The following is a 20,799-nucleotide window of genomic DNA, read 5'->3' on the forward strand; positions in this document are numbered from 1 at the left end:
TATTACTTTTTTGTACGCAAAATTTTTAGGCATAACATGAAAAAAATTGAGTGACAATTATATTTTTTCTACTTTTTTCTGATTTGTAGAGTAAACAGATTTAAATTATCAAAAATAGAGCGGAAATAAAACAGAAACTGGCACAGAATTTCCCAGGTGCAAGAGATTTAAATTAATATTATTTGTATAGCTTTGTTCAAATAAGAGCGTGCGGGTCCGACAAGCAAAACATTAAATTGGAATGGCCTTTGTATTTGATTTTATTTATGAAAATTGATAATGGCACATGTCACATATTCACATCAAAACTTATCACATTATCACTTTTGGAATTGCAAAGCAGTGTATCAACAGACTTTTCATATTTGAAACTAATTATTTTTTTTTCTGCATAATAAAGCATAATTCAAAATGTACCGGTAGTATTTTCAGATTAAGATGGACTTAACTGTAGAAAAAGACAGTTTTATATTCAGTCCACATATCAGCTTCAGAGCAAATAATTAACCACACACACATGAACACCATTAGGGTCTTGGCTTATCTGCGGAAAAAGTTTATATTCTGCAAAATGGTCTTCACTGGTTTGTGGAACATGTGAAAGTTTTCCATCAGGGTCTGCCTCAATAATCCACTCTAAGGAACATGCAAAGAAGAACTGACAATGTAATATAAGTTATGCTACAAGTCTTGTATTGAAATTTCCACCTATATTTCAGAAGAGTTACACATACCTGTACTAAATTGCCTAAGCTGTTGAACATAAGAATTTACAAGGTCCTGACTAGTCTGTACAATCTGTGGAACATGTAGAAATGCTGCAACAGGGTTTGCCTCCAAAATGCTTCCTATAATATATGTGCAAAACAAAATTAATTGTGATTATATTTATGCCTACAACTACATTCAGATACCTTTAATGTATGCTATTTCGATGCATTTTGAATAGAAATTTAACATGCTATTAAATAAATGTTCTTAACATAAAATAAATTAATAAAAAATATCAAATAAACTAATTGTTTTTTTATATAACACTAAACAGCAAGGGCAATGGTCACCCAGGTGTAAATTGTACAATCAACTGAGAAGTCCTATTAGGTAGACCCTAATTGTAAGGACCATTATGACAATTTATAAAAGGATCTTGGATCAGGCTAAACAAGAAATATACTAAACTTCAAAGTTCGCAGAAATGTTCTTCCTATAAATATCTACTTGATGGGTTTTACCTACCGTATTATTTAAGAAATTCAATTCTGACTAAGTTTCAAAAATGTATATCAAAGTTAAGATTATCTTCACACCTTTTAGCTATTGAAACTGGATATAATAAAGCAAACAGATCCCACTGGAAATGTTTTTTTGTGTCATACTTGTGTCGAGGATGAATATCACATTCTACTAGTATGTCCTGTTTATCGAGATTATCAATGCAAATTATTTCTTTTTAAAAAAAACATCCATACGTATAAATTACTGCAATTGTTCAATACTAAGAACTTTAAGGATATGTGTAACCTAGGTAAATATATTTATTATAGCATGAGGCAAAGAGGTGATCCTGTACATATAATCAAATATCAGCTGTCTCATTTAAAGTCATCATTTTGTAAGTTCTATGGTCGATACAATGACCTTGTCAGCAAATACAATTTATCATTGAGTCAAATGCTGACTGACGTTTTTCATACTAATTGTTAGACCATTATTTACACACTGAATTGTCGACGGATTTTTCCGTTATTTCCCAATCATGACAAGGAGCACACGGCGGGTGTGACCGGTCGGCAGGGGATGCTCACTCCTCCATGGCACCTGATCCCACCTCTGATGTTTGGAGGTCCGTGTTTGCTCTGCTCCTATTTTGTATTGTATAATGGACTTTTGAGCTTGAGGTCCGTGTTTGCTCTGCTCCTATTTTGTATTGTATAATGGACTTTTGAGCTTGAATACTGTTCGTTATCTCCATATATTTCATATCAAGGTGATCTTGTAATCCAATAATAATAATCACTCTAACCTTGTCTTAGAGGTATTATTTTCAATAATTTACTTTATTTAGGCCAAAAAAAATAATAGTCTTGTTTTTTTTAAATTTTGGAAGAAAAAAATCTCGAATTTCCGGAATTTCATCGTTCTGTCACCATAATCGTTTTCTGTGTTAACACAAAACAAGCATTTCATGAAATTCTTGTTTTAAATGTGGACTTTCATAGAATACCACTTGAGTTTAGTCAAAAGACATGAAATTTGATTTTAAAAGACAATATTGACCTGTGACATGTTTAATTTTATCTTTTATTAGTTCATATCCAAAAAATGTTGTCGAAAAAAAAAATAAAATGAAAATATACAATAAAATAATTTTCCTACCTACCTACCCTATTTTTTTTTTCAGGCTGGTAGCAGGAAACAAGACTATTTTTTTGGTCTTATCTAAAATATGGATCACAAAAAGATGTTGTTTTTTCCCCATCAATTTAATTAATTCATCATTTTCACCAATTGCTATTTTCCTATTCTTGGAAAAAAAGTTCACAAATTAATATATTTCAATGTACGTGATGTAAACTTCAGAAACTTGCATCTGCTGAACATCAATTTTAGTGCCCTTGTAATCGTAGATTCGGGGGTATATAGTTTTTGCCCTGTGCATCCATCTGTCTGTTTGTCCGCAAAAAAAATCATTAATCATCAAGTCGTAATGTTATGACAGCATGCTTTAATAGTGACTACTTATACAGTTTGATGGAACCACGGACCTATACTATACGTCCCTGACAGAATGGCATCCAAACATCATAAACTTTTTAGAACCTGACCTTGTTATTGAAACATTTGGTCAATTGCTTGCATATTACAACTAATTAAGTGTTTTGGCAGCATTAATAATGACTGTTTAATGGGTTAGGTACATACTATGTAATAATAAGTAAACATGACAAACAGCTGGCAAAGTCCTGTCTCAATAAGTGTCAAACTTGGTATTTTCTTTTGAATAAATTTTAATTCTAGGATCAGTCTTCTTGTGTTCCTCTGTGTACTGTACAACCATAAGGGTGGTTGTACTAATAAAAATATTTCCTTAAACCTAGCAAATTGTTTATAGTCACAGTAATACCTTACATCTTTGATTTAGTAAAGACATAAAACATACAGGGTGTTAGTTCCTTGTTTTACTATTGTTATTCACAAAATATTTTCATTATGGCAAGTGAAATATTCTGAAATGGTGGCCAAAATTTTTTTTAAGTCCTCATTTAGTGACCTGAAAGTAAGTGTGACTTGGAACACTGTTGGGTAAAACATTTTTCATCTCTTGACCTCTCAAGAACATTGAAAAAAAATGCACTACAAAGAGGATGCAGCGTATCAAATTTGAAAATCCATTATTCTAAATATTTACCTGATGAGTGATGAACTCCAAGGAAGATTGTCCATTGGGCATGGGATCACCATAGTCATATCTGATCTCCTTCCCTCTATCAATATCCCTTCTTGCAAAGAAAAAGCCTGGAGTAGTTGTTTAACACTTTTAACTTCTCATAACATGCATAAGATGGGGTTGTCTATAGCTGCATCATTAACCTACTTTCCAAGCCTTTGGAAGCTGTCAGATGCATCAATGCTTGTAAAATGATAATGAAAACCATAAATAAAAAGTTTAAAGTTACATATAAACATAATAACATATATGATGAAATATTAGGACTGCAGGAACAATACAGGTTTTATGCAACAATCACAATATAGTAGTCACAATATATGAATCACAATGTATTTTTCCAAAAATAATTTTTGTTTCATACAATTTGCAAGAGTAATAAAAATCCCTGCCACTGTATGATATTGTTCAATTATCGTACACATTTTAGAGTGCAAGAAAATTATGTTATTCTTTACTCTAAAAAATTGTCATCCTAGTGAGACATGACACTCTGCAATTTGTTGTAAAGATATAAAAATCCAAATAAAAAATATAACGCAGCAAGGTTAAGGATGCCCACAGGAAATAATACGCCTAAAAATATTCCGAGAAAATAAATATAGTGTTGATTTTTTTTTTACAGCATGAGTTTTGATTAATGGGAATTCTACTATTTGCATATGTAGGAGGGTTGTCCCAGAAATACGTGAACATTTTCAATATCTTTTGTTTCACTAATACTGTAAAGTTAAAAATAGGCATAGATCATGATCAACATTTTTGTGAATTTTTTCTGGAAATGTGCTTCTGATAAAATTAGTTTATTTAAGCATAAATTCGGCACAGTATTTAATTTTATTTTATTTACCAAGTAATGCATCTCAAATATGGCGTGTGTTGCTAAAAGATTGTGGAATTAATTCTTTCAATAGACAATTTCTCAATTCCGATAATAAACCTAACAGTTCACATTGTTTAACGATGGCCTTGGCTTAGGCTTATGACGTAAAGCTCAGGACTTTCAGTTTGTCTTCATTTCTTTTGGTCTACAAAATGTCTCTTCCAGCACTAATATCTCTTTCATCGTATGGGCAAGAGTCCTATCCCGTTTTAAAGACAGTGCTGCTTAATAATTTGTGCTCCAAATTATCACTAAACGTCACCATTTTTAACAATATCTAATTAAAAGTGTTCTGGCATATAACGTCACATATTTGTCATTAATGATATCAAATTAATGAATTTTCATACACAAGTATATCAGCTAGATCAAAGAGTATTTATGGAGGTAAAGTTTGTGACATTATATTTCCGTATAGCCTGGTAATAAAGAAAAATTCACTGACAATGCTACTTTTAAAAGTCAATAAACTGCAGTGTGCAGACCACCGATATTTAACACCCTTTAAATGCCGTTTTTACATATTAATGACATCACAAGCCTAAAATATTTTGTCATAATACTGAAAATATCATTTTCCAACAACTTGCAAAAAATTATTAGTTCTGGTCAAATAGTTTCTGAAATATACAAAAAGTTTGTGTTTTCTGGGACAACCCTCATATATATGAGGTCTTTGCCGAGTTCGGCCAAAGCAACTTTACTTACATCAGCTGTTTGTCAAGTGACATGTTTAAAATTACAAAAAATATGTATGGCTACAAAGATCATAAAGTACAACGATATACGGATATCTTTTCACTATGAAATTAATTTTGTTTTCTTTAAGACAAATTCCTTAACCTGAAAAGTGCTGGGAGCAACTTCCCCATGCCTGAGAATTAATTTATGTAAAATTTTTGATAAACTTCCTACATTGACATAATATGCATTGAAATAATGGTAAAATACGGAAAAAAGCAACAGCGCACAACCAGCTCCTGGCACTTTTCAAAGTAGTAGGGATGTTACTACCTTTGTATAATAAAGTGCCCCAGCATGATACACCCGTCAAATATTGTTCAATTATCACGAACAGTTTAGAGTGCAAGAAAATAAAGTCAACCTTGATACAAGGATTTCCAAGATTTTTCCATTTCTTACAATTTTTGTTTATACATTTCCTGTGGTGTAGGCATTATAACAAATATTACATTATAGATCCTCAACTGGTAGTGTTAGAGCTTGACAAATGCCCATCTGCACCCCCCCCCCCCCCCCCACACACACACACACAGTGACACACACACACATCTTTCATATTTGTGAGACATGATGCTCTGAAATTTACTAGTTGATATTTTCAAAAAATTAAATAAAAATATCATATTAAACAAAATCAATTTAGTCTTAACAACTTAATCTATACCAATTTAATTTTAAAATAAAAGACTGGCCATCAAATGACATATGCTATAAACTGACCAGCAGTTCTTCTGTCTAATTCCCAAAGGATACAGATAAGAACTGCTTGATCAGAGATGCTCTAACAGAAATGATTGAGAACAGCTAGCCTTCCTACACTGAACTCATTAATTAATCTTTAACTGGATGCATGTCCACTCATTACTCCCAAGGGATGAATGGATCTGTGCTATCTGCTTTGTAGTGCAATTAAAATGAATATTTATGTCATTCTGAAATTAAATTTGAAAACAAAGATTTTTTTTTTTTCAATTTGTTACAAAGATTTATAAAAAGAAAAAAAAATTGTAATCTTGATGCAACATTTTTAATAAGGTTTCTGCTTGACTCTTAGATTTGTAGGGACTCATTCATTCATTCATACTTTATTTCCACTTTGCAGTGATTAATGAATACTGTACAAAATGCACAAAAAAGAATATCGTATATATAACATATAACTACATGAATTGAAATTCGTACACATCCAAAGGTGAATTGCATGTAAACATATATATAGAAAAAAGAAATATTTACAAAGTTTGAGACCACAAAATAGTGGTCATTACCTTACTTCATACACTATGTCCTTGCGAGTTATCAACAAAAAAAAAAAAAAAAAAAAAAAAAAAAAGAAAACTATAGATGAACATTAGGAAAACAGAAAGATATAAAGGAGTGGGAAGCATCCCTCACTGACAGATTTGCAGTACGGAAAGATTGCGCTTATAGAGAGCACAAGAATCGGCAATGAGACGAAAGTTACGTAGCTGGAAGTTTCGGAGGTGGAAGGCGGATAGAATGGTGTTCGGCTTACGGCCTAGCAGAATCAAGTACAGCTCATCTTCTGTAAGGGCACACAGTTCAGCACACAAGTTGATGTCAAAGTAGTTAATTACATCCTCCCACCATTGATTGCGTATATCATATGTGATACGACAAGTACATGATGCATGGTTAAAGAGATCAACATAAAGAGTTCCACAAAGGGAACAAATTTCTGTAGTTTCTCGAGGAGATTCGGAGACTAATTTGCAAATGAATTTGCACAACGAAATCTCATAACAATTTTTGGGTAGTCGCCAGAATAAAGCCGGATTTCCATCCTGAAATATTTTCCGGAAACGGATGAATCCTGGGTCACCTGAAACACGTGTGTCTCTCCGGAGCTTATTGTATCGAAAAGTCGCAGATCTCACAATTTGTTTCCAGGCTGACTTTGATGGAAATGAACCGAGCGAAAGCCACTCTCTCACATATTCGCAAAGGTTATAAATGCATAAAAGACTCAAAATATCAGGAATAAAACCTAGCTGCTTATGGGCGATCCCCTCCAAGTAAGAAAACAGCCTGGTTAAGAAGATTTTCTTAGACAGAGTTTTGTATTCCAGGCGACACAGACGGCCAAAAAATAGTAGCTTCCTTGTATCAATCTCGGCTTGTATTGGAAGAACTTCAAAAAGGTTTTCACAAATGTCAGACCTTGTTCTGGTAGGTAGATTCTGGGCGTTTTTGACCACTAGATGTTGGAAGACATTCAAGCGATGTAAATCATTTGAGGACATGTCATTCCATAATTCACATCCGAATTGATTTGTAGAGATGAGAAAGTGTTAAAGGGTTCAGGTACTGAGATCCAATATCATTAAGGGCGAAATACGAGTTTTTACCCTTTCGACATGCAGAAATTATCCTATCTGAAAGATTGCACTTATCATTGATAAGAATACCGAGATGATTGCAGTTGTCCAGACAAGGAATGGTTTCGTTTCCCAAGAACCATACATAGTCGAAGTCTACTCTGACATTTTTTGCGCGGAATCTCAGAATGCAGGATTTTTGGGCATTGAACGTAAATCGCCATCTCCTGGAATATTCGAATGAAATGTTCAGCATTGTTTGAAGGGATGCAGGTGAAAGTCCTATGCATGCTAGATCATCTGCCAGTGAGGGACAGCTACATGAAATATTAAGAATGCCTGAGTAGTTGGATGATTGTTCTAGAATATTAATCAAATCATTAATGTACACAAGATACAAGAATGTAGAAAGGACACCGCCTTGTCTGACACCCTGCTGGACAGGAAACCACCTGGACTGAGATTGATTAACTATAATAGCACTGGATGTATCAATGTGACAGTCCTTTAGTATAGACCAAAGTTTTCCTGTCACACCAAGTTCATACAATTTCAATAAAAGAGCATGTCTCCATACAGTATCAAATGGCTTTGTACTATCCAAAAAACTAACATAAACATTGCTACCCTGTTCTAAATTATGAAAAATAGTTTCATGTAAGTTGAAGGATGCCGTCAAACAACCTAGCTTCTGTTGAAAACCTTGCTGTTGGGGATTTGGGAATGATTTATTAATTAACACATGTTCAGAAATGCGGGTATGAATGATACTTTCAAAAATCTTTAAAAAGCATGACAATAAAGCGACTGGTCTGTAGCTATTGCACGAAGTTTTAGATTTATCCCCTCCCTTGTATAGCGGCACAATGAATCCCCGTTTCCATGCACAAGGTATCACCCCATGCAACACAATAGCATTAAACATTTTTACAGTACATGCAAGGGCACATTCGCCACCGAAAATAATGTGTTCATATGTAACTCGATCAGCACCGGGTGCTTTTCTGTATTTCAGCTTGCGAATGATGGGTGTTAACTCGGTTACAGTAATTTGGCCACCGGGAATGTCGCCGCTATAATGATCACACAGCTTTTCAATATTTGCATACTTCTCTTCAATTTGGCGATGGAAGTCTTGGTCAAATGATGAATCATCAGAAGGAGTATAAATATTCTGAAAGTGCATTGCAAAGGCTTCAGCGACTCCAGAAGGATTGCTATAGGTAACTCCGTTTTCTCCGTGAATTTCAGGATAGGTACGGGAAGATCTGCGTTTCTGTCCTTTTACCAACTTCCAAAATAGGCGAATATCGCAGTCGGCTGCTTCGTCAAGATCACGGTATACGCCACTCATATAGCGCTCGTTTTCTGTATCTAGTGCATTTCTGAACTGTCTTTTGGCTCTTTTGTAGTTTCGATAAGTTTCATAAACCATACCCCTTGGTCTCCCTTCATCAATCCAGAGACGCCGCATTTTCCTTTCTAACACATGGGATTCTTTTACCTCTTTGGTCCATCCCGGTCTTGTATGTGGATTAAAACCAGCTTGGGGTATATTGCGCTCAGCAGAGTTTATCAGAATTGAACACAAATCAAAGTAAAAGTTGTTAATGTCGGTGATAGACTGGATATCACGCTTGAGTATATCCTGAAGATCTTGCTGCATATATGACCTATAAGACTCAATAGCAACAGACGTAGCTTTATGCCATGCCGCTACTTTAAAGTTAGAGTGTATGAGATAGTGGTGTGAACACTTGAAGCTTAGTTCAGCAAGAACTGGTAAATGGTCTGAGGTGCTACAGATTTTACCTTCCTCAAAAATTTTATAAGACACTAATTTATCCATAAAGGATTTGTTGAAGAAAATGTAATCTAACATTGTACACTTTTGAATGAATGTAAATTGTTCACCTTCTATATTGAAGTCTGACCCTGGTAAGCAGAGGTCACATCTCTGAACAAAATTGGAAAGGATCTGAGACTTAACAGGGTTTGTGTTGAGGGGGCTAATACAACTACTATTTAAATCACCTGCAATCACAACAATGCCATATGAACTATAATAATTGTACAGACTTTCATCAACATTGAGTTCATGCCTATATAAATCTACATTACCATCAGCGGGTAAGTATACACCAAAAATATACATGACATTGGCATAGTTATCTTTAACTTCAACTCCAACCACACGGTTAGAATCATTACATGTTACCTCTTTGACAGAGTACTCAAGTGAATTTCTAATGAGTAGTGCAACACCACCCCTACCTACAAAGTGCGAGCTAGATGCCAGTCTTGGGTTTACATAGCTGTCTGTGTCTACCTTGACAAGGCTTTTATAATCTTTATGTATAGAATCTAAATACATTGACGGATTAAAGTTATCTTTAAGCTTATGCTCTGATATAATTGCAAAGTCACACTTTGTATGGTCAAGCATGTTCGAAAGACACAGTGTAGAGGACATAACTCCCCTAACATTCCATGACAAAATAACTACCATGTTAAAATAAAATACTAAATACAGAAAATGAATTGTAAGTCTATTCATAATAGTGAGCGTGTCTTTGAGATACATTAGTCTACATTCGACGGTCATTCACATCATTGTCATATTCCGACCACCATTCTCGGCTGCGCGAGTATTGTCCTCCGTTGTCTACATCATGATCCTGACCCGAACATCGCGCCTCCCAGTCTCTATTGTTATACCATGCAACATTTTTAATAAGGTTTCTGCTTGACTCTTAGATTTGTAGGGACTATCTATTAGTTTATTATACAATATCAAATTAGTTTATTATACAATTATTGTATCAAATTAGTTTTAATTACTTTTCACCAAATTCATTTTAAAAGTTAGGCTAGCCCACAAAAAACTATTTAATCCAACATGGCTGATTCCTCTGCCCAATTCCCAAGAGATATAGATAACACCTGCTTGATCAGAGATGCTCTACCAGTTAGCTCCTCACACTAAACTAATTTCTCGCTAATTTGACATGCAATTTTCTGTTATCAAAATTCTCCTTGACCAGTGCTTGATAATTACACCCATGGGAGAGGTGGAATTTCTCTTGTAACATTATATTTGTTATAGATTGCTGTAAAGTATATAATGAAAAAAATAAGTATTTCTTGATTTTAACATCTTTTTAATAAGGATACTGCAACACTTCTACATTTTTTGGGATTGTGTAATTTAATAGTAAAAAGACAGTTTTTTTTTTTTTAAATTTCACTTAAATTAAAGGTCACAGTGACCTTGAAATAGGTCGCGACACACCTTCTACCTAAGATGCATAAACTGGCCAAATTTGATGATTATAAATCTAATAGTTTTCTAGTTATGAGCCGGACAGGATTTTTCCATATTTGGCCATAGCATCTTAATTAAAGGTCAGAACGACCTACTTTTAGTGCGTGACACACCTTCTACCAAAGAAGTATCAGCTGACAAAGTTTGATAATCCTAGGCCTAATAGTATTAAAGTTATGAGCCGGACACGAGAAAGGCTAACAGACAGACAGACAGACGGACATGAACGCCATAACATAATACGTTCCGTCTAAAGACGGGCGTATAAAAATTCATAAATTATAGTGAAGCAGATATCGTTGAACTTTTGAGATTTTCGAGGGGCTGTGCCTGTTATTCTAGATAGTTAATGTATAAATGTGCCTTACTGTGGCTTTATATGAGGTCTACACATTTTCAATTTAAGGCCTAAAAAAAAAATAAGTTTGTTTCCTGTAACCCGACCGACCCATTCAAATTATCCCCCGGCGGATTTTTTTTTCCTGCCAAATCTGCATTTGCTCTTTGGTTCGATCGATCAGCTGATTCCATTTATTCAAAAAATATTAATTGTAGCTTTATTTGAGATATAAAATATGTCATCCTAGTCAACATTTACCTTGAATATAAAGAGTAATCATTATTGTAACAACAATTTCCACCCACAACTTTTAGAATTTCGTTCTCTGCCGCTAAGCAGCCATTTTGGGTGTCCACTTTAAATATAACACCTGGTTAATTCAGTCTGGGGATGTTTGACCCTTTTATCCATAAGCAAAAAAAAAAAAAAAAAAAAAAAAAAAAATCCCGACCTACCGACCCTTGATTTTTTGGGAATGTTACAGGAAGCAAACAATTTTTTTTAGGCCTAATTAGACTATAAAATATTGATTAATACATTCAAAAATATGACTTAGTTTTGGTCAGATCACACTTATTTTAATTTGATATTTACAAGCTACAATAATAGCTTGATCTACGCCTCAAGTACAGAGAAACTGTCTGTCAAACTAGGGTGTGACGTCATCTTAGTCAGTGCAGGAAGGTCAAGATGGCTTAAATTCTACATTCAAATAGTGTTATTATGACATGATAAGTTACACATCAATTTTTGTTTACAATATTTATCATGTTATGAGAAAAGACTGTATTTGAGTGTGTATGAAAAAGAAAACATTAGTATTTAGGATTTATTTGTTCAGTTTCATTGTGACGTCATAATCGATTTCCAGAAGCTCTGCATATAGGCTGATGTAAGTATGGGAGTCCTAAACCTAGCTGCGTATACAATATATATATATATTTTTATATAATTAGTTTTGATTACTTGTTAAATATACAATATCAAATTAGTTTTAATTATATTATATACTAAAAGATTAGTTTTATTTACTTTACAACAAATTTATCTTGAAAGTTAGACTAGACAAGAAAGTCGACTTTTGCACTCGGCGAGCAGAGTTTTGACACTGTTTACGGAAATAAAAGAAAATTAATAAATAAGACAAACATGTCATAGATAGTTGTGTAGATAAATTATCGTAGAGGACAATGGTAATAAACAGTTTGCCAGTGCATTTCCTCTGAAAGTGTAAATAAGTTCAATTTTGGGGAAGGGGGGGGGGGTACTCAATGTAATATGGATTTGGATACCTTGTGTTATCATCATACTATGGGTTGAAAAATTTATTACCAAAACAAGTGCCTGTAATACCAGCTGTTAAAAATCAGTATGGGCCACTACCATTTTAGAACTAGTAGCCTCTTCAGCGACCAGTTTTAAAGGCTGATATTTTTAACCGAACAGTTTTCTCTGGTGAGGGGAGGGACTAAGATTTTCCCAGAGGCTGATCGTGTATGGTGTTAATACCTATACACACACAGTATACACAGGAAGTCCTTGTTACCTGTGGGAACTTTTATACATATATTTCTAAAAGATGATAAATTTTTTAATTGTAAGCTAGCTTATTGTGAGAAAATATAGCATTATAACTGACAAACTGTCAACTTTAATGCATTTAATTATAAAACAAACAGCATATAGACCTCTTTAAATACAGCGATCTTTACAGCAATGTGTTGACGTGATCCTTGTCATGTTAAATATGGGAAATTCCGAAAATATCAATGTACCTGTATTTAATTTCAATTATTTATAAGTGTAAAAAAAGTTGTTATACAGTGCCTGGGAAGGTAAAACAACAGATGCGGGCAAATGGCCCTGTTATTTATAGCCACTAACCAGGGTCATTTTGAAATTTAAGGGGTCTAGAGGAAATATATTCAGGTCATTCTAAAATATGTCATAGTTTTGTGCTAATAATAATGCATATACATGTATCTTTGACACCTAAATTTAAGTTGCTAAAGAATGCCATAGGAATTGACAAATCATTCGACATTGACTAGCAAAAGTGATTTTTCTGTTTCTAAGAAATTCATAAATCATTCGTCATCTACCACAGCAAGTATTTAGGAAAATTACATTTAAACCAAACACACTTTTTTTAAATTGTCGATTTAGAGATCAAGGGACAGGCAAAGATAAAAAACTTCGATGATGTGGTTTTTCATTGTAAGGTAAAATTTTTTTTCGTAAATCTGTGGTAAGCCATCCAAAATGACTCAACATTTCTTTGCCAATGGATGTAAAATATGTTGAATGTCGGTTCCAATTTTTTAATATGATACATTACAGATTCCATCTACCTTCGACGATGAATACTGTACCGATAGAGCAGACTGATATGAACTTCACAAAGTAGAAAACAATGTGTGTTGTGCTGCATGGCATCAGTGCATCAATGCATTGGGCCATTTTTCGGCAGTATGCACATACAGCACATGATATGGCCCCTTCCCAGGTCCTGGTCATAAAAATTTTTATGATCACGATCAAAATGTTTAGAAAACCCTGTTTGTATGAAAAGTTGTGCAACACTTCTCTTAGCAATTGAGCAAATGGCAAAAGATGCAATGTGGAAAAGCCACAAATATCTAGAAATAACCGTAGTGGGAATTGAATCATGCCAATCTCAAACAAATGCAAAAAAATGTTTTATAACTGAGGTTTTTCCTAATGCTTCTGTAGTAGGCCCTATATTATGTTCTCCCTCCTTTCTTTCATCAGAGGTAAGGCATAATAAAAAAAATATGTTTGTTTACAGTTACCCGACTGACCCTATATCTAATAGGCAACCCAAATTTTTTTTCGTCGTAAAAATCCAGAAGTCACTCATTCGTCGGTTTAACTTTTACATGCATCTTAATCAGTCAAGCGTTTGAAATCGAAAGTACTAGAAATAGTTAGTGCAACATGGAATTAAAGAAGAAATACAAGACAGTTTTTTTCATTGTGTGGTAGCTGTAAGGCAGTTGGCAAGAAAGATATTGCCATATGGCAAGCCCAAACAAAAGTAAAGCACCACACAATGGTAAAACTGTCTTGTTTTTCAACCAATTCATTTGAATTTGTGTATAAAAAAATTCAATAAAATAAAAAAAATCCTACCTATCGGCCCTATTTTATTTCGGCATGTAACAGTAAACAAACATATTTTTTTGTTTGGCCTAAACATGTATGGAAACTATAAACATAAAACTAACACCCCAAGTATGCCATCTGCATTCAGAATCGGTGCATGTGCTTTTTTGAGGTTGACAAGCTGGTAATTATGCTTCACAGCTGCTTCAGGCTGAAGCATCCGTCATTTGTAAGGTAGGTCGCGGGTTTGCTTTTGTCATCAATTTCGGTACACAATTTAGACAATTCGAGTGGTTGTTTTGTGCACATTTGATTATGACGTGAGTTACATCACAAAGGCGATGTTGCATTGCTTCCTGCTTATTTCTCTGAAAATTATTTTAATTAGCAATAGAATCTAGTCCATACGAGGCGTATGTACAGTGTGCGAAAGTATTAACGCCTGTCCGATGGTCCGAATCTACCTCAAATTGAATTGGTCTACCCCGATCCGAATTGAAACAGACCGAATTCTCTATCCCAATTTTGGCCATGGGTAAAATGAGATTGAACAAGAATGACCATTTCGTATTTTTAACACATAATTATAAACAAAATAATTGTGAAAAAATAATTTAATACTTTTATATTTTACATGGTAAAAGAACTGTTGTTAAATCTCTTTACTTATTAATTTATAACATTGTGCATCTTTCGATGAATTAGTGGTGTACAATTTTTACCCAATGCTTGCTGTTTATGTATATCAGGCATGCTACAAATCCTGACTGCAGGAAGCACTGCATTAAAACACAAATTGAATCAACAAAAAGACAACCAAAAAAATTGAAAATAAAATAATGAATCCGAGAAAAGGGAAAGCTATAAAGATGAAATTAGAGTTTGTGTCTTTCACAAATATTAGCTGGTCTGCAGAGTGAAGTTTATATACGACGAGTCTGAATAATTGCACAGTTTTTTGGGGTGTGAAATGCATGAACACTGCATGATTATATTTAATTTTCACTAGATAATCATGAAAATATATAGCAGATACTTCAATAAGAATATAAATGAATAAATTTTAAAAAATTTAACAATAACAAGAGCACATTTTTTTCCTAATTTACTTTCTTTGGACATTCCTATTTGTCTACGGTCTATCCCAATTTCAAATGAGATAGTCAAATGGGCTATTTCATTCTCCAGATTAGTTTCGCACACTGTATGTATGAACCTAGAGGATTATAAGTTAATTCTGCTCTGATTATATGTGTAATGTATAAGAACAAACTTATAAAACATAATAAATGTGATGCAAAATGCATGGAATTCATTTTATATTGAATATGATACTAAACTACTAAAGGTTAATCAAATTGATTCAGTGTTAAAAATATGGCATGCAAAATGAAAGTAACGGTTTCAGTAAATTGCTACATTGAAAAATTGAAAGGCTGTATGTATGCACATAAATTTGCAATGAAGAGAAGGTGTGTAATGCACCATGTTTGCTCATCACAGCCAAAAAAAAACAACACATTTGTTATTTTAAGGATAACATCAACCCTAAACACTAAAAATGGATGAAATTTAATTAAATGCATTTTCCTCTTTTTTAAAAAAATATTTTGTATTTGAATCTAATAAAGTTGTTCTCTATTTATAAGCAGGCTAGCAAGGAATTGATTTATCAGTGAAATGCATGTTAAACATGTTATAATAAGGAGGAGAAGGACCTTGAGCTGAAAAAATACTTGTCATTCAATTTTTTTCATATTTTGTATATTTCTAATTAAGTATGTCCCACATATCTTAAAGCAGTTATATCATAGGTTTCTTACCTTATTTTGGAGATATTGATTGACAATTACTATGCCCTACTGTATCTAAGTGGAGTTTTAATTCTCCATGTTTCCGGGCTAATTACTCTGTCCTTAATGGGATTTTTTAAGCATATGTAAAAAATATCAAAGTGGACATGTATCTTTTAAATTATTTCAGAGTATAACTAGGATTTAAAATTCAAAAAAGCAAGTTTTGTCTATCACACTGCATCTGGATAGGGAAAATTACGCACTTTTTAAGACAACTTAAACAATAAAAAACGTAATTTACAAAAAATTCTATCATTCAATATTTTTTAATTTACGTTGAAATGCAAATCCTTCAAATTATTGAATAACTGTAAAAATTTCAAATGATGAAGCTGACCTCATTATTTCACAGGACATCGTTAAAGAGGACATAAGCATGACAAAAATGTGTCATGTTACATTTCTCGACTACGAGAAAAACCAACTATGACGTCACAGGTAAGCTAAATAAGCGAAATAAGATATACCTACATATGATTTCCGTCATCAGCCATGCAAAAATAATTTTTGTGTTCCCCATTTCTCAAAATATTTCATCATATACTGATTATGAACTGTTTTTACATAATACAGTGGCTTCCATTTTATCGGATAGCGGTTTAACGAATATTTCGGCTATTTCAATATAATATCAGAGCACAAAACCATTTCTTATATATTTATTAATAATTTCACCTGATATTCTGATGAAAAAATACTGGAATTTTGTTTTATCCCATACAAAAATTTGGACTATCATAGTGTTTTTTGATAATCAGCACTTTGTTCACACCTCCACAGAGCTCGACATTAACGCTTGTCCGGTACCAGCGAAAAAAAATTACGGACAAGTGAATATTGCTGGGCACTTGTCCGATTGGACAAGTGCATTTTAATATAAAGAAGTCTTCAAATAATAAAAAGAACGACTATTGAAAGTTCATCGGTAAAGACGTAAGCAGTACATAAAAAAACGAACTTCGATCCCAATATGGATCGCTATGTAATTGAGTTCACACTTGATCGGGATCGAAGTTCACTAATTGCATACTACTGCAAAGGAGGGCATGAAGTTACGTCGAGTTACGAAGTTTAGGTTCTTTTTGATAATTGTGAACATTTATGTTGTTGTCAGGATAGAAAGTCTAGATAAAAGTTTGTTTTTATGTGTTTGTTGTATTTATCAATAACATCACGAATGAATCACATGTAATGGACTTTATATTAGTTTTCAAGTTGACAGTATTGTATCTTTATTGAACAAATTTCGGACCAGTGAAGTTGAAGTTCGGACAAGTAAATGTCTTGGTCACTTGCCCGATTGGACAAGTAAGGGGAAAAAATTAATGTCGAGCCCTGCTCCACCTTCGTATGTGAAGCCTTTGTTTACACAGTTTGACACCAATTACCTTGACTGGCTTGAGTACGACAATGAGGGGATTAGTTACGCCTGGACGCACACAGGCACCTTACCTGTGTCAATAGTGGGCATAGTAAATAGATATGTTTTGATTACAGTTGTGGTGATCAGCTTGGGTTCAATGATGCACTTGTTAATTATGACAGTTATCCACAATTTTTTCGGCGTGAAATTTTAATTATTGAACTGATTAGCTTGTGTATGACAATTTGCTTGGATAATGAAATAACCCTATTCAATCGTTTAACTTGGTAAATTGGCTTAATATTTATTCACTTTTCAGTGCAAAATTTATGGTAAAAATCACAAATGGCTCGTTCTATAAAAATACGTCTCAAAATTCATACCAACTTTCTCGACATGGCTCTCAAAATCTCTCTTCAGCAGACAAGAACGAGACTGGTAAACTCACACACAGTATAAAATACATAACCATATTAAAGAAACAAATCCAAAGGAAACAATTACATATATTTAATATTTTTGTTTATTTTCAATTTACAATCTATCCAGGGAAAAATAGTTTACGGTTATTAGTCAAGCATTTAGTCTACTTCCTTTTCCAAAATGGCGACCATCGAAGAAGGAATGTAAACATGTGCTGAAGAAAGATGGCAATATCTATCAAAGAATATACTCTATACGTCAATTTATTTGATAAAAAATTTCATATTAAATTCATAAGTAAGTGAAATAAATTATTTTTAGTAAAGTCATTAAGTAAACATGTCAAAAGAAAACTAAGTGCAAGCTTGAAATTTGCTAGCTACGATGTATTATCAATACATGTAGCTCTATACATCTATCTTTGGACTCGGTATGGAGCAATCGGCTATTCTAATTTTCGGCTATTCGGATAAAACTATGCTGACAACTTGACTATTCGATAAAACGGGAACCACTGTAATACCACCCCTGTGTTCACCGAGTATGATCTTGCTGTACTAACAGATCATGTATGACGTCACCGACTTGTTGGACACGCAGTTTAGGGAAACAGAGGAGTGGATCAATCTTTTTCATAATTTGTTAATGTTTACAAGAACGTAAAAACTTTTTAATTTTTTTATATAAGATGGTAATTAAAGTTAAAAAATTGTCAAAAAATTATACAAGAATTAATGCTTTACACATATTGCACTTATATAAACGGAGACTATGATGTAGTTAAACAGTCATGTGACCATGTGTCCTTCATCCCCTTAAAATGAATTCATACAAACACCCAGCATATCGGACCTTTATGGCACTCTAAACAGATATTAATATACTGTACATGTATTACGAAATACAAGTATCAAGACTTCAAGTACAATTTTTTCTATAACAAAATTAAGCTATCTGTGTTTAAGCTGAATGCAAGTATTTTACATTTTTTAATGATGAAAAATTAATAAAGAAAAAAAAACAAGAAAGAACAAATGTTTGAGAGTTCTGACTATATACTGAATTGCGATTGACTTAAAAAGAACATTCAATGGTGGACTTTTTTTTTTCCTTTACCGTGTTATACTTGAATTCTTAATAATGAACTTGAACATCCTAACATTACTTGTATTATATTATCTATCGCAGTGTTACTGCTAGTGGTGTTCCAATCATCGATTATAATCGAAAATCAGTCGATTGTTGGCATAATCCAAGCGCTCGATTACAAAATTTCTATTCCGATTAATCGGGTTATTTATTTTATTTTACAAGCGTAATAGTTTTCAAGCCAAATATTCCAGCCGCGACTTTTCTATTAACTTATTTGTGTATCGTAATGGCGTAGATGAACAGACATTGTATTCATACCCGGGTAACAACGCTAATTCCCGGGTATGGACATACTTTGGATTCTACAAAATGAATGAAGAACCAGCTGGATTAGATCGAACGTTCTATCGTTAAAATATTGTCCTAAGGACTAGGGCTTGTCCCGAAACACAGTTAGATTATTCTAACTACAGCTGGACCACCACAGAAAGTAGTTATTCATCCATTCTTACCATTTGATAAACTAAATTGACAGACTTTGTAAATGTCCGATTATAATTGATAATTAGTTAGTTACAGTAGCCCGATCATCGATTATGAAATTCTTACCGATTCCCATCACTAGTTACTGCATATTAATTCTAATGCACGAAGAATGTTTATATCAATATACCGTTCATTCTGACTTTGTGGGCAGAATTATGAATTTCATAATACTAGAGAAGATAAGCTACTTATCTTCACGAAGGCAAATTTAATAAAAATTTCAGATAATATGCCGCAAATTCTAAGGAACATTATATCAAATTTTTCTGAACATGTTTTCCCGTAAAAATTTTTATGCAGTAAACCCGCGACCAACCTTAAACTGTGCTTACGATCAAACAAGTTCGAAAGTTCCTCGTTCTCTCGTCTAATTATCATAAATATGTGTTATATTCAATTGCTCTACTAATAATAACAAGATACTTACTGTCTTACAGCTCTTTACCCCTGCTAAACGCCGCCATTGTCCTCCCACAATGCATTGCGTGTATCGCTACACCGTATTGTGGGATATTCCAATTGACATTTATAGATACACAAAATGTTGAAAGCGAGGGACTTAGACCGACTGTTCTAAAAATAGATTTTGCGTTGTGGGACATTTTTCTATATATCCTTATGGGTCAAAAAAATTATTTTTTTTGTTTTTTATGGTAGGAATAGCATTTCCAACATTTCTGTGAAGTTTAGACTACATGGTTTATGGGTCAAAATATAGATGACCCATAAACCACCTAAGGATCCCACAACGTGAGTCTGAGATACGCCAAATATCCCATAACACGCCTCTTGTATAACTATATATATATATATATATATATATATATATATATATATATATATATATATATATATATATATATATATATATATATATATATATATATATAAACCTCTTTATCCACAGCATAAAAAGGAGTATATTTTCATTTTGCTATATATACCATATAACATTTCATGCTTTTAAGAAATGTGAAATGTGCTAAAAATGAAAATTAATACATTACAATGTTCTATCGGTAACGATCCTCTAATAAAACTAATGTCCGAATAACTGTAACTCTCTTCCATTCTCACATGTAGTGTAGGGCAGCGCCGCAAGAATTCCATCGGCATCGAAAGGAAGTTTTTTGACTTGCCTAGACGGCTGAGCGGTCTAGCGCGCTGTTCCTGTACTGCTAGGAGACAGATTCCGTGCGTCGAGAGTTCAAACCCGGGTTGGGGCGGAAGTGAGTATCCTTATAAAAGTGAATTTCTTTGTACTTTATATATATATATATATATATATATATATATATATATATATATATATAT

At 33.3% G+C, this 20,799-nt stretch overlaps 1 long non-coding RNA gene across 1 annotated transcript; it reads right to left on the reverse strand.

Moving 5' to 3' along the window:
- Positions 1 to 242: 242 nt before the first annotated feature.
- Positions 243 to 19,969, reverse strand: LOC133194025 (uncharacterized). Its single transcript, XR_009722032.1, has 4 exons — positions 19,913 to 19,969; positions 3,410 to 3,631; positions 735 to 848; positions 243 to 636 (listed from the first exon to the last, which is right to left on the reverse strand). It is a non-coding gene; the product is annotated as an uncharacterized LOC133194025 (long non-coding RNA).
- Between the last annotated feature and the right edge of the window lie 830 nt (positions 19,970 to 20,799).

This window comes from Saccostrea echinata, unplaced genomic scaffold (genome assembly GCF_033153115.1).
Source record: "Saccostrea echinata isolate AGI-Se365-2 ecotype Australia unplaced genomic scaffold, CSIRO_AGI_Sech_v1 ptg000028l, whole genome shotgun sequence".
NCBI lineage: Eukaryota > Metazoa > Mollusca > Bivalvia > Ostreida > Ostreidae > Saccostrea > Saccostrea echinata.